At 42.7% G+C, this 13,232-nt stretch overlaps 1 long non-coding RNA gene across 1 annotated transcript; it reads right to left on the minus strand.

The window, feature by feature from the left end:
- Nucleotides 1–8,755: 8,755 nt before the first annotated feature.
- Nucleotides 8,756–11,970, minus strand: LOC139262357 (uncharacterized). The gene is made up of 2 exons (XR_011592952.1): nucleotides 11,692–11,970; nucleotides 8,756–8,898 (listed from the first exon to the last, which is right to left on the minus strand). It is a non-coding gene; the product is annotated as an uncharacterized lncRNA (long non-coding RNA).
- Between the last annotated feature and the right edge of the window lie 1,262 nt (nucleotides 11,971–13,232).

A 13,232-nucleotide genomic window follows, 5' to 3' on the forward strand; every position in this document is an offset into this window, starting at 1 on the left:
GTGCCCTGGCCAATATTTATCCTTCAATCAACGTCACTGAAGCAGATTATCTAGTCATTATTGCGTTACTCCCACCCCCACCCCAGCCCCCTCCAGTGGCACAGTTTAAAGCAGGAATTCACTCTTTAGATAATCATGAGTATGGACCTGCAACCAACAACTCTGCAGCACACTGATAATAAGAACATAAGAACATAAGAAATAGGAACAGGAGTAGGCCATATGGCACCTCGAGCCTGCTCCGCCATTTAATACGATCATGGTTGATCCAATCATGGACTCAGGTCCACTTCCCTGCCCATTCCCCACAACCCCTTATCGTAAGAAACCATCTATTTCTGTCTTAAATTTATTTAATGACCCAGCTTCCACAGCTCTCTGAGGCAGCGAATTCCACAGATTTACAACCCTCAGAGAAGAAATTTCTCCTCACCTCAGTTTTAAATGGGCAGTCCCTTATTCTAAGATCATGACCTCTAGTTCTAGTCTCCTCTATCAGTGGAAACATCCTCTCTGCATCCACCTTGTCAAGCCCCCTCATAATCTTATACATTTCGATAAGATCACCTCTCATTGCTTAAACATGAAATAAAGATCCTCTAATAGGGTGCTCTGCTGTACAGAAGATTTGGGAATAACGGAATTGTTAATAATGTAATACTAGCCCCAGTGATCTGCCTTGTTAACAATTTAAGTCTTACAATTTTAAACCAGATCCATCATTTTTAATATAGATGGACCTCAGGGAACTCTGTAATATTTCTACTCGCTTGCAGTCTGTGCCTGCTTCTCAGGCAACACTTCAGGCATACAGATATCCTGTTCTGATAAAGGGTCACAGACCCAAAATGGTAACTCTCTTTCTTTCCACAGATGCTGCCTGACCTGCTGAGATTTCCTGCATTTTCTGTTTTTTATTATCGTATTGCTGTTTGAGGGAGTTTGCTGTGTGCAAATTCGCTGCTGCGTTTGCTACATTACAACAGTGACTACACTTCAATATACTTCATTCGCGCTAAATCACTTTGGGATGTGAAAGGCGCTATAAAAATGCAAGTCCTTCTTTCGTTTTGTTGTAAAAACACAGAATTCTAACCAAAAAGTAGTTTAAAGTGGATGAAATCATTTTGAAACCATCTAGTGGGCCAGTTATAATTCATCAACTGTCAACAACATTAACTCTGAGTGCCTTTTCTCTATGAGCTTGGGAGCGCACTCTGCCTAATTTGAACAGGACTCAAAGTGAACCAGTTCTTTGTAGAAATCCATGCCTGTCTTTCCTCTTTCTCCTTTCCTAACCTCCCCACCCCCCCCCCCGCCCTTGAATCTGAATGGGAGACACAGTCTCAGGCTGTACTTTGTGAACAAATAAACATTTCTTTCACTCCTCCCTGAGGGGAAATGGCTAGCTTTGACTATTCACTTTCGCCCCAGTGGCAAAGTTTAAAGCAGGAATTCACTCTTTAGATAATCATGAGTATGGACCTGCAACCAACTGTTCTCCAGTACTATGATGTGCTTAAACACTAAATAAAGATCCTTTAAAGGGATGTTCTGCTGTACAGAAGATTTGGGAATAATGGAATTGTTAATAATGCAATACTAGCCCCAGTGATCTTTCTTAACAATTTAAGTCTTACAATTTTAAATAAAAATGTAATGAAAATTCTCAACTCGCTCAACCAGACCCACCATGTTTAACATAGATGGGCTTCAGGGAACTCTGTAATCGCACTTATACTCGCTTCTCAGGCAACACTTCAGGCATAGCGATATCTTGTGATAGGCTCAGTATCATGTCCATCCTTTTACCTAAAATAAATCCACATGAAGACCAAGAGGACTGGATGGTTTGAATATTTAAACTGTTTTTTAAAATTCTAATTTTAACCAATACGGTGAGAAAATGTAAAAGGTGAGGCAAATAAGATATATAAAATGTTTCTTTAATCAAAAGGTACAGCACACTTTATTACTACTTTATTTCTACATTACAACAGTGACTACACTCAAAAGTACTTAATTGGCTATAATGCGCGTGGGGCATGCTTAGGTCATGAAAGGCACTAAATACATGCAAGTCTTTTCTCTTTTTTTAAAGAATATTTAGTGTTTTGCCACACTGCAAGATTTTTGTTCAGTCTTATCTGCTAGTTCTTGCCAGTGAAAGAGTTAACTGTAGCGCTGCCTGGGCCAATATCCCTGATACAGAGACATCAGTGAGCTCCCTCCCCATCGACTATTAACTGTATTATCACTCTCTGTGAGATTCATAGTTTCACAGCACATTCTTAGGTGATTATTTTGAGGGCTTGTCACCACCTAGTAATCGCCACATCACACCAGTACAACTTTTAGGTGTGTTGCCCTAGAGTAATTCATTTCAGAGTGACCTTCACTCACCCAACAGCTGCTTAGCTCATTAACACAAACCATCAAAAAGTTTTTAAGAACTTTCATCTCTTTAAAGGGTCGGGGGGGTGGGGGGGGGGGGGGAAATCAATAAAACTGGTTGCCTGGTAGCGGCAGGGGATCTCCTGCTGCTCGATGGGTGGTTGTATTGTACAAAAAACAGATGGCAGCCTTCAGGACAAGGTCCATGCTGCCGTTTATTACTAAAATAAGACTAATTATAGATCGGTACATCAACTGAAACTCAATAATTCAAAGCAATATACAGTCGTTGAGTGAGACTGGAGAAGGGGAAGAGCATACAACATCGACACTGATATTAGATTGTAAGTGCTGAATGTGACACCTTCAATGGTTTAGTGAGCTCAGTGCTGCAAAAGGTAAATATCAAACAGTTGTGGAAAAGACTACACTCTGACTATAGAACTAGATTAGACAGATTTGTTTGGAAACTTTAGAATTAAAATGAGGAATGTAATCAAAATGAGGCTTCATTTAAAACAAAATGTAAATTGACATTTTATTATGATAAAAGCAAACTTTTTTTTGACATTGCAAATTTTCTCTCTTTTCCTGCCTTCTCATCGTCCTGCTATGTTCACACAATTTTGATTTGAGTAAATGGGAACAGCCAGCTTAAAGTTGTGAGCATAGATTATCATTGTTGTTCCTTAGCTGACCAATAGGTGCACTTTAGTAGTGGGGTGGCGACAGAGGTCAGTCTTCATCAGCTGACCGCCAGGTTTCTCTGTCAATCCAAATGATTTAACTAAATTGAACAAAACATTCTCTCTTTCTTTCTCTTGCTCGCTCTTATTTATCTCTTTTTATCTATTTCTCTCTCTCTCTCTATATACATATATATATTTCTCTCTCTATTTCTCTAACTGTTATATATACATATATTTATTTATTTCTCTCTCACTCTTTATCTCTCATTATCCCTCCTGGCCAATATTCATTCCTCAATCAACATCACAAAAAACAGATTATCTGGTTATCACATTGCTGCTCATGGGAGCTTGCTGTGCACAAATTTGCTGCTGAGTTTCCTATATTACAACAGTGACTACACTTCAAAAAAAAACTTAATTGGCTGTAAAGCATTTTGGGACGTCTGGTGGTCGTGAAAGGTGCTATATAAATACAAGTCTTTCTTTCATGGAGTCTGGGATGAGGTTGTGGGTTGGCGACAGAAGTCAGTCTTAGTCAGCTGACTGCCAGGCTTCTCTGTCTATCCAAATAATTTAACTAAAATGAACAATGGGGTTGGGGGTAATATATTAGTATGCATAGAGGATTGGCTTACTAACAGAAAACAGAGAATCAGGATAAATGGATCATTTTCCGGTTGGCAAACTGTAACAAGTGGGGTGCCACAGGGATCAATGCTGGGGCCTCAACTATTTACAATCTATATTAATGACTTGGATGATGGGACTGAGTGTAATGTAGCCAAATTTTCTGATGATATAAAGATAGGAGGGAAAGCAAGTTGTGAAGAGGACACAAAGAATCTGCAAAGGGGTATAGATATGCTAAGTGAGTGGGCAAAAGTTTGGCAGATGGAGTATAATATGGGAAAATGTGAGGTTATCCACTTTGGTAGCAAAAATTAAAAAAAAATTATTATTTAAATGGAGAGAGATTACAAAATGCTGCGGTACAGAGGGATCTGCTGAAACACAAAACGTTAGCATGCAGGTGCAGCAGGTAATCAGGAAGGCAAATGGAATGTTGGTCTTTATTGCAAGGGGGGTGGAGTATAAAAGTAGGGAAGTCCTGTTCCAACTGTACATGGCATGGTGAGACTGTACCTGGAGTACTGCGTACAGTTTTGGTCTTCTTATTTAAGGAGGGATATACTTGCATTGGAGGCTGTTCAGAGAAGCTTCACGAGGTTGATTCCAGAGATGAAAGGGTTGGCATATGAAGAAATGTTGAGCAGGTTGGGCCTATACTCTTTGGAGTTTAGAAGAATGAGAGGTGATCTTATTGAAACATAAATGCCCCGATATTGGTGGCCTTACCGCCCACTGCCGCCGGGAACCGCCCACTGACGGCCTCTGGTGGCCAAGTACGGCAAGTGACCTCCCGCCCACCGAGCTGCCAAATTGGTGCGGGCAGGAGCCGGCGGCAGCAGGGGGAAGGGCCGCTACGTGAAGGCAGGTCTACCCCCGACGGTAAGTACGAAGACCTGCAAAAAAAGGTTAGTGAACATCTTTAAAAACATTTTTTTACAGCGTCTTACTAGGCTGGGGTCCCCCTGAAGGTGTCCTGGGTTTTTTTTGGTAATGGTTTTTATTTTCAGCTCCTCCACTCTCCCTGGGCCCGACTATCCTCGGTGGCACTTGGGCAGCAAAAGCATTTACCACCGAGATTGGGAGCTCCCACCCACTGCCGCCCAGGCTGATAGTGTAAACCATTATTTTATCACTGGGTGGTACTGCCACTTCTTTTAGAGGAATCTTCCAGCCAAAGTACCAAAGTACTCTCAGCGGCCATCGGCGGTCCTTTGGGCGGGCCTTGGTTTTCACCAATTTCGGGCCCATAAGATTTTGAGGGGGCTTGACAGGGCAGAGAGGATGTTTCCCCTGTTAGGGGAATCTAGAACGAGGGGGCATAGTTTCAGAATAAGGGATCACCCATTTAAAACTGAGATGAGGAGGAATTTCTTCTCTCAGAGGGTCGTGAATCTGTGGAATTCTCTACCCCAGTAAGCTATGGAGGCTGGGTCATTGAATATATTTAAAGTGGAGATAGATTTTTGAATGATAAGGGAGTCAAGGTTTATGGGGAATGGGCAGGGAAGTGGAGTTGAGGCCAAGATCAGATCAGCCATGATCTTCTTGAATGGTGGAGCAGGCTCGAGGGACCAAATGTCCTACTCCTGCTCCTATTTCTTATGTTATGTTATGTTCTTATGAGGATAGGCATGATGGTGAGCAGAGGTGGATTAAAAATTCACGGGCCCTGGGCACTGAGCAGATTTGGTGCTTCTCCTTCAACCCCTGCATGACACCCCACCTGCCCCTCCCCACCCATTAAAACACAAATTTAGTAAAATGCATGAAGATGTAGGTCTGTAGAATGTTTACACACTGCATTGATAATAAAGCAAATTGTATCACTACATACTACGCTTAAATGAAAGCCCACATGAAGGCCACACTGTGATATGTGTGCGCCAGTCGTTTTGGTTAATCCTTGCCACTGGACCAAGACCTAGCTCTGTCAAGCCTTTGTGGTGGCTGGTGTGCAACGGCCACCACACGTTAAAAAAACTCCACGCACAGGCATCTTCCACCCTTCAATATGCAGTTCGGGACCTGGAATATTAGGTCCTTCATCGAAATACTTGTGAACTCATTGAACTCATCCTTTTTTAGCGTGGAAGCAAGTCATCCTCGATTCGAAGGACCGCCTAAGAAGAAGAAGAAATGAAACAGATTTGCAAGGGGCCCCTGGAGGGGGCTTGATATTTTGCTGAGGCTCTGACATGGGCTCAGAGGCCTGGGCGTTAATCCACATCTGATAGTGAATCAGTTCTGTCTTTAAATTGCATCCTGCCCTGCCAGTTGTGTTTCAACGGTTTTCATTTCACAAATTAATATGATGCATCTGGCATTAGATTCACGATGAATGAAACGGGGCCATGTAAAGTTGTATTGAAGTCTGTGCAAGCACTTTTATTTTCATAGTTAAAATATCGGTAATTTGCCATCATAAATTATTTTTGGTATGAAAGACGGAATTACTATAGACTCCAAAATGCTGGAAAATTAACCAGATCTGGAGGAGCATGCATCCAGACCACTCAATCGACATAGAAAATATGTCATGGCTTCTATAATTTCTACATCTACCACCTCTGAAAACGCTGTTTTTTGTGTTCTTTTAGATTCTAACTCCAGCAATAAAAGTGATTGATTGAATATTGGGCATACCTACAGTTTAAATGATGGCATGCCCATGTCCCACAGCAGTTGTCTTTAATATCATACCAGCCTTCAGCCGCCTGAGGAAAAAAGTGTTCGAAGACCAGGATCTCAAACACGGCACCAAGTTCATGGTCGACAGAGCAGTAATGATACCTGCCCTCCTATATGCTTCAGAGACATGGACTATGTACAGTAGGCACCTCAAAGTATTGGAGAAGTATCACCAATGCTACTTCCAGAAAATCCTGCAAATTCATTGGCAGGATAGGTGCATCTACGTCCGTGTTCTCTTTCTTAGGCCAACATCCCCAGCATCGAGGCATTGACCACGCTCGATCAGCTCCGATGGATGAGCCACATTGTCCGCATGCCCGATACTAGACTCCTGAAACAATCACTCTACTCCTCGCTATGTCATGGCAGGCGAGCCCCAGGAGGGCAGAGAAAACACTTCAAGGACACCCTCAAAGCCTCCTTGAAAAAATGTAACATCCCCACCGACACTTGGGAATTCCTGGCCCAAGACCGCTGAAAGTGGAGGAGAAGCATCCGAGAAGGCACCGAACACTTAGACTCTCTTCGCTGGGAGCATGCAGAAGCGAAGTACAAACAGCGGAAGGAGCGTACAATAAATCAAGCACCCTATCACCCGTCCCTCCAACCACCATCTGCCCCACCTATGATAGAGACTGTAGGTCCCACATTGGTCTCATCAATCACCTTAGAACTGATTTTAGAATGGAAGCAAGTCATCCTCGAATCCGGGGGACTGCCTAAGAAGAAGAAAAAGCCATTTATTTGAATGGATTAACACCACATCTAAAATAGTAGATAGAGAAATTTTAGATGAATGCATTAAGGTATTCCTTCTTCTTTTATCCAGTCGTAGGCAGAGAATCACCTGCAATGGCTTCTCTTCCCGCTCCTGCACAGCTTCCTCTGGAGTACCTCAAGGATCTATCCTTGGCCCCCCCTCCTATTTCTCATCTACATGCTGCCCCTTGGCAACATCATCCGAAAACACCCAGCTCTACCTCACCATCACATCTCTCGATCCCTCCACTCTCTCTAATTTGTCACATTGCCTGTCTGATATCCAATTATGGATGAGCAGAAATTTCTTCCAACTAAATATTGGGAAGAACGAAGCCATTTTCTTCAGTTCCCACCACAAACTCTGTTCCCTAGCCATCGACTCCATCGCTCTCCTTGGCAACTGTATGAGGCTGAGCCAGACTGTTCGCAACCTCGGTGTTGTATTTTATGCCGAGCTGAGCTTCCGACCACATATCCGCACCATTACAAAAGCCACCTATTTCCACCTCTGTAAAATTGCCTGTCTCTGCCCCTGCCTCAGCTCATCTGCTGCTGAAACCCTCATCTATGCCTTTGTTACCTCTAGACTTGACTATTCCAATGCTCTCCTGGCTGGTCTCCCATCATTCACCCTCCATAAACTTAAGCTCAACCAAAACTCTACTACCCAGATTCTAACTCGCACCAAATTCCATTCACCCATCCCCCCTGTGTTTGCTAACCTACATTGGCTCCCAGTTAAGTTACGTCTCAATTTAAAAATGTTCATCCTTGTTTTCAAATCCCTCCATGGCCTTGCCCCTCCCTATCTCTATAACCTCTTCCAGCCCTACAACCCTCCGAGATCTCTGCATTCCTCAAATTCTGGCCTCTTGCACATCCCCTATTTTAATTGCGCCATCATTGGTGGCTGTGCCTTTAACTGTCTAGGCCCTAAGGTCTGGAATTCCATCCCTAAACTTCTCCACCTCTCTACCTCTCTTTCCCCCTTTAAGATGCTCCTTAAAAACATACCTCTTTGACCAAACTTTTGGTCTTCTATCCTGATATCTCATGTAGCTTGGTGTCAAATTTTGTTTGATAACGCTCCTGTGAAGCAACTTGGGGCATTTTACTACGTTAAAGGCGCTATATAAATTTCAAGTTGTTGTTGTTGGTACACTAGTTCCTCACCGTCTAATTTCCAGGCCATACTGTTTTTATTAGACGCTGTCTGAAGAAGTATAACTGGAGGTAAATATAAAAGGCAAGTGTTAGCAGGGTATTCTACACTGGAGAGGGTAGCAATACAGCTGTCCCTGATCCTGTTGCCACCTGATGTCCGCAGGCATGTTTCCAACAAAGGTCACTGACGAATGTTGAGGACAAGGATTCCTGCCAAATTTTCTCCTCCCTAGCCGAGGCTACGAGACTGAATCCAATTGTAGCAACCTTTTTCCAGCTGGCTTCGGGGAAAATCAGGCACTTTAAATTCTGCTGTTACCACAGTAAGAGACACTCCTGAAGTATGCTTCGGATTTTGTTCCAAGTTGCTGAGTTAGTGCTATTTGTTATTTATCATTTTAAACATAACTGAGACAAAGGTATATCAGACACGCTTACAGTTTATTAAAAAAAATGTATCCCAAGTTGTATAAAATGGAGCTGCTTGCCTCACCAGATGGTCCTTTACTTTTCACTGTTTTAGTTGTAGTTTTACCCTTGGTCATAATGATTGCTTGCGGTGAGTCTAGAAATAGAGACATAATCCATGAAATTAAAATTGTTGTGTTTCCATCTCTCTCGTGCCGGTTTTCTGCTATTTATTTTCAATTATAGGGGTTACTTTAAATTACATTTAAGATTTTTAACACTGAATAATTAAATGAAATGACACTTAATATTTTCCTCCTTACAAGTAATGGTTATAGTCTTAGTGCTTTGAAATAACCATGTTATAATACTAATGATCTTCTTATTGAAGTTTGTAGCCTGGCGATGCTTCATGCATTCCACTGTCCTTCTGAAACACCAATCTTTAGCCAGACAGAAACACACACTCTGCTCGTTGGCTACCAGAAGGAGGACTTCCTGTCATTCAACAGTTTGAAGCTTAATATCAGTTTGAACTCTGTATTCACCGGTTTAGATCTCAGATCTATCTCAGTGGTTTCCTGATTAACAACAAGAACAACTTATATTTATAGAGTGCCTTTAACGTAGTAAAATGCCCCAAGGTGCTTCCCAGGAGCGTTATAAAACAAAAGTTGACACCGTGCTACATAAGGAGAAATTAGGGCAGATGACCAGAAGCTAGTCAAAGAGGTAGGTTTTAAGGAGCATCTTAGAGGAGGAAAGAGAAATAGAGAGACGGAGAGATTTAGGGAGGGAATTCCAGAGCTTAGGGTCTAGGCAGCTGATGCCATTAATCGTTGAGCGATTAAAATCAGGGATGCTCAAGAGGGCAGAATTAGAGGAGCGCAGATATCTCGTGGGGGTTGTGAGGCTGGAGGAGATTGCAGGGATAGGGAGGGGTGAGGCCAAAGAGGGATTTGAAAACAAGGATGAGCTTAACCAGATGACCATGTAATTCAGCGTGCACAGGGGTGATGGGACTTGGTGTGAGTTGGGACACGGGCAGCCGAGTTTTGGATGATCTCAAGTTTCACTTCTAGAGGCCAGTGAGATGGATCATAAATCTCAATAAACAACTGAGCCCAACCATCTTAAGTTCTGAACGAAACTCCGGAATTTGGATTTTTATTTGTTGTGATTTCATCATCTCCATGAGTTTTTTTCCCTGTCCTATGAATATTGATATTACAATGGGTGAAGATATTTGTGGGGAAAATATTTCACAGTAACAGCAGCAGAGTCACTCTACAATTTGTGCATAAATATAATTCTCCATTTAAAATGAATACTTGTGGATAATCTTAATCACTTACATTTTAATTACCTAAAGTGTAGTTATACCAGGATACCTAATGACTACCTTAAGGCCTCTGGGTCAATATCCATCTCGCACTCATGCTTAACACCAGTAAATTCAATCTCCAATTGAAAATTAGAGAACATTATTTAAATTTACTGCTTTAACAACCAGAAATGAAACCATTAAGCAATGATTTAAAAAAAAATAAGGACAAAGGTAAACTATCCCTCCTCGTCCTGTCTGCAACCTTTGACACGGTTGATCACTCCATCCTCCTCCAACGCCTCTCCACCAATGTCCAGCTGGGTGGGACTGCACTCGCCTGGTTCCATTCTTATCTATCTAATCGTAGCCAGAAAATCACCTGCAATGGCTTCTTTTCATATTCCCACATCGTTACCTCTGGTGTCCCCCAAGGTACTATCCTTGGCCCCCTCCTGTTTCTCATTTATATGCTGCCCCTTGGCGACATCATCTGAAACACGGCGTCAGTTTCCGCAAGTACGCTGATGACACACAGCTTTACCTCACCACCATTTTTCTTGACCCCTCCATGGTCTCAAAATTGTCAGGCTGCTTGTCCGATATCCAGTACTGGATGAGCAAAAATGTTCTCCAATTAAATATTGGGAAGACCGAAGCCATTGCCTTTGGTCCCCGCCACAAACTGTGTTCCCTAGCCACTGACTCCATCCCTCTGCCTAGCATCTGTCTGAGGCTGAACCAGACTGTTCGCAACCCAGGTGTCATATTTGACCCTGAAATTAACTTCCGGCCACATATCCGCGGCATAATTAAAACCGCCTATTTCCACCTCCGTAACATTGACCGTCTCCGCCCCTACCTCAGCTCATCTGCTGCTGAAACCCTCATCCATGTCTTTGTTGCCTCTAGATTTGACTACCCCAATGCATTCCTAGCTGGCCTCCCATATTCTACCCTACATAAACTTGAGGGTATCTAAATCTCGGCAGCCCGTGACCTAACTCACACCAAGTCCCGTTCACCCATCACCCTTATGCTTGCTGACCTACAATGGCTCCCGGTTAAGTAACGCCTCGATTTCAAAATTCTCATCCTTGTTTACAAATCCCTCCATGGCCTCACCCCTCCCTATCTCTGTAATCTCTTTCAACCTCACAACCCCCCGCGATGTCTGCATTCCTCAAATTCTGCTCTCTTGAGCATCGCTGATTATAACTGCTCAACCATCGGTGGCCGAGCCTTCAGCTGCCTGGAGCTCTGGATTTCCTTCCCTAAACCTCTCCCCCTCTCTACCTCTTTTCCCCCTTTAAGACGCTCCTTAAAACCTACCTCTTTGACCAAGTTTTTGGTTATCTGCCATAATTTCTTCTTATGTGGCTCAGTGTCAAATTTATTGTTTTGACTTATAACACTGCTGTGAAGCGCCTTGGGATTTTTACTACGTTAAAGGTGCTATATTAATACAAGTTGTTTTTGTTGTTGTTAAATATCAATGTGTCTGACCCGCTGTTGCCACTTGCTGTTGTCTGAAAAGGTAAAGTATTTTTTTGGCAATAGGTGTGACAATTGAGCAATTGGGATGCTTCATCCCATTAAAGAAAGAATGAAAGAAGAAAGACTTACATTTATATAACGCCGTTCACGACCACCGGATGTCTCAAAGGGCTTTACAGTCAATGAAGTACTTTTGGAGTATAGTCACTGTTGTAATGTGGAAAACACGGCAGCCAATTTGCGCACAGCAAGCTCCCACAAACAGCAATGTGATAATGACCAGTTAAACTGTTTTTGTTATGTTGTTTGAAAGATAAATATTGGAGATAATGCCCCTGTTCTTCTTGGAAATAGTGCCAAGTGATATTTTACGTCCACCTAAGAGGGCAGACAGGGCCTCAGTTGAATGTCTCACCTGAAAGAATCAAAATAAAAGAAGTTGGATAGAAGTGTGCACATACACAAAACTTTTCTAATATATTAGTTGATCTCCCAAGATGTTACATGTAGGTAACCAAGACTGAGTGTAGGCTAAAGGTGAATGAGATTAGTGGGGAGGGGATAATTAGACAGGGGATAACTAAGAACATAAGAACATAAGAAATAGGAGCAGGTGTAGACCAATTGGCCCCTGCTCCACCATTTAATAAGATCATGGCTGATCTGATCTTGGGCTCAGATCCACTTCCCTGCCCGCTCCCCATAACACTTTATTCCCTTATCGTTCAAAAATCTGTCTATCTCCACCTTAAATATACTCAATGATGCAGCCTCCACAGCTCTCTGGGGCAGAGAATTCCACAGATTTACGACCCTCAGAGAAGAAATTCTTCATCTCAGTTCTAAATGGGCGACCCCCTATTCTTAAACTATGCCCCCTAGTTCTAGATTCCCCCACGAGTGGAAACATCCTCTCTGCATCTACCTTGTCGAGTCCCCTCAGTATCTTATATGTTTCAATAAGTTCATCTCTCATTCTTCTAAACTCCAACCTGCTCAACCTTTCTTCATAAGTCAACCCCTTCATCTCAGGAATCTACGTAGTGAACCTTCTCTGAACTGCTTCCAATGCAAGTATATCCCTCCTTAAACAAGGAGGCCAAAACTGTACGCAGTATTCTAAGTGTGGTCTCACCAATATCCTGTACAGTTGTAGCAGGACTTCCCTGCTTTTATACTCCATCCCCCTTGCAATAAAGGCCAACATTCCATTTGCCTTTCTGATCACTTGCTGTACCTGCATACTAACTTTGTGTTTCATGCACAAGGACCCCCAGGTCCCTCTTTACTGCAGCATTTTGTAATCTCTCTCCATTTAAATAATAATTTACTCTTTTATTTTTCCTGCCAAGGTGAATAATCTTACACTTTTCCACATTATACTCCATCTGCCAAATGCTTGCCCATTCATTTAGCCTGTCTATATCCCTTTGCAAATTCTTTGTGTCTCACAACTTGCTTTCCCACCCATCTTTGTATCATCAGCAAACTTGGCTACATTATACTCGGTCCCTTCATTCAAGTCTTTGAAATAGTGCCATGGGATCTTTTATGTCCACCTGAGAGCGCAGATGGGGCTTCGGTTTAACTTCCCAGCTGAAAGACGGCACCTCCGACAGTGCAGCACTCCCTAGCACTGCACTGGAGTGTCAGCCTAGATTTATGTGCTC

The sequence above is a fragment of the Pristiophorus japonicus genome, chromosome 4 (genome assembly GCF_044704955.1).
Source record: "Pristiophorus japonicus isolate sPriJap1 chromosome 4, sPriJap1.hap1, whole genome shotgun sequence".
NCBI classification, from domain to species: domain Eukaryota; kingdom Metazoa; phylum Chordata; class Chondrichthyes; family Pristiophoridae; genus Pristiophorus; species Pristiophorus japonicus.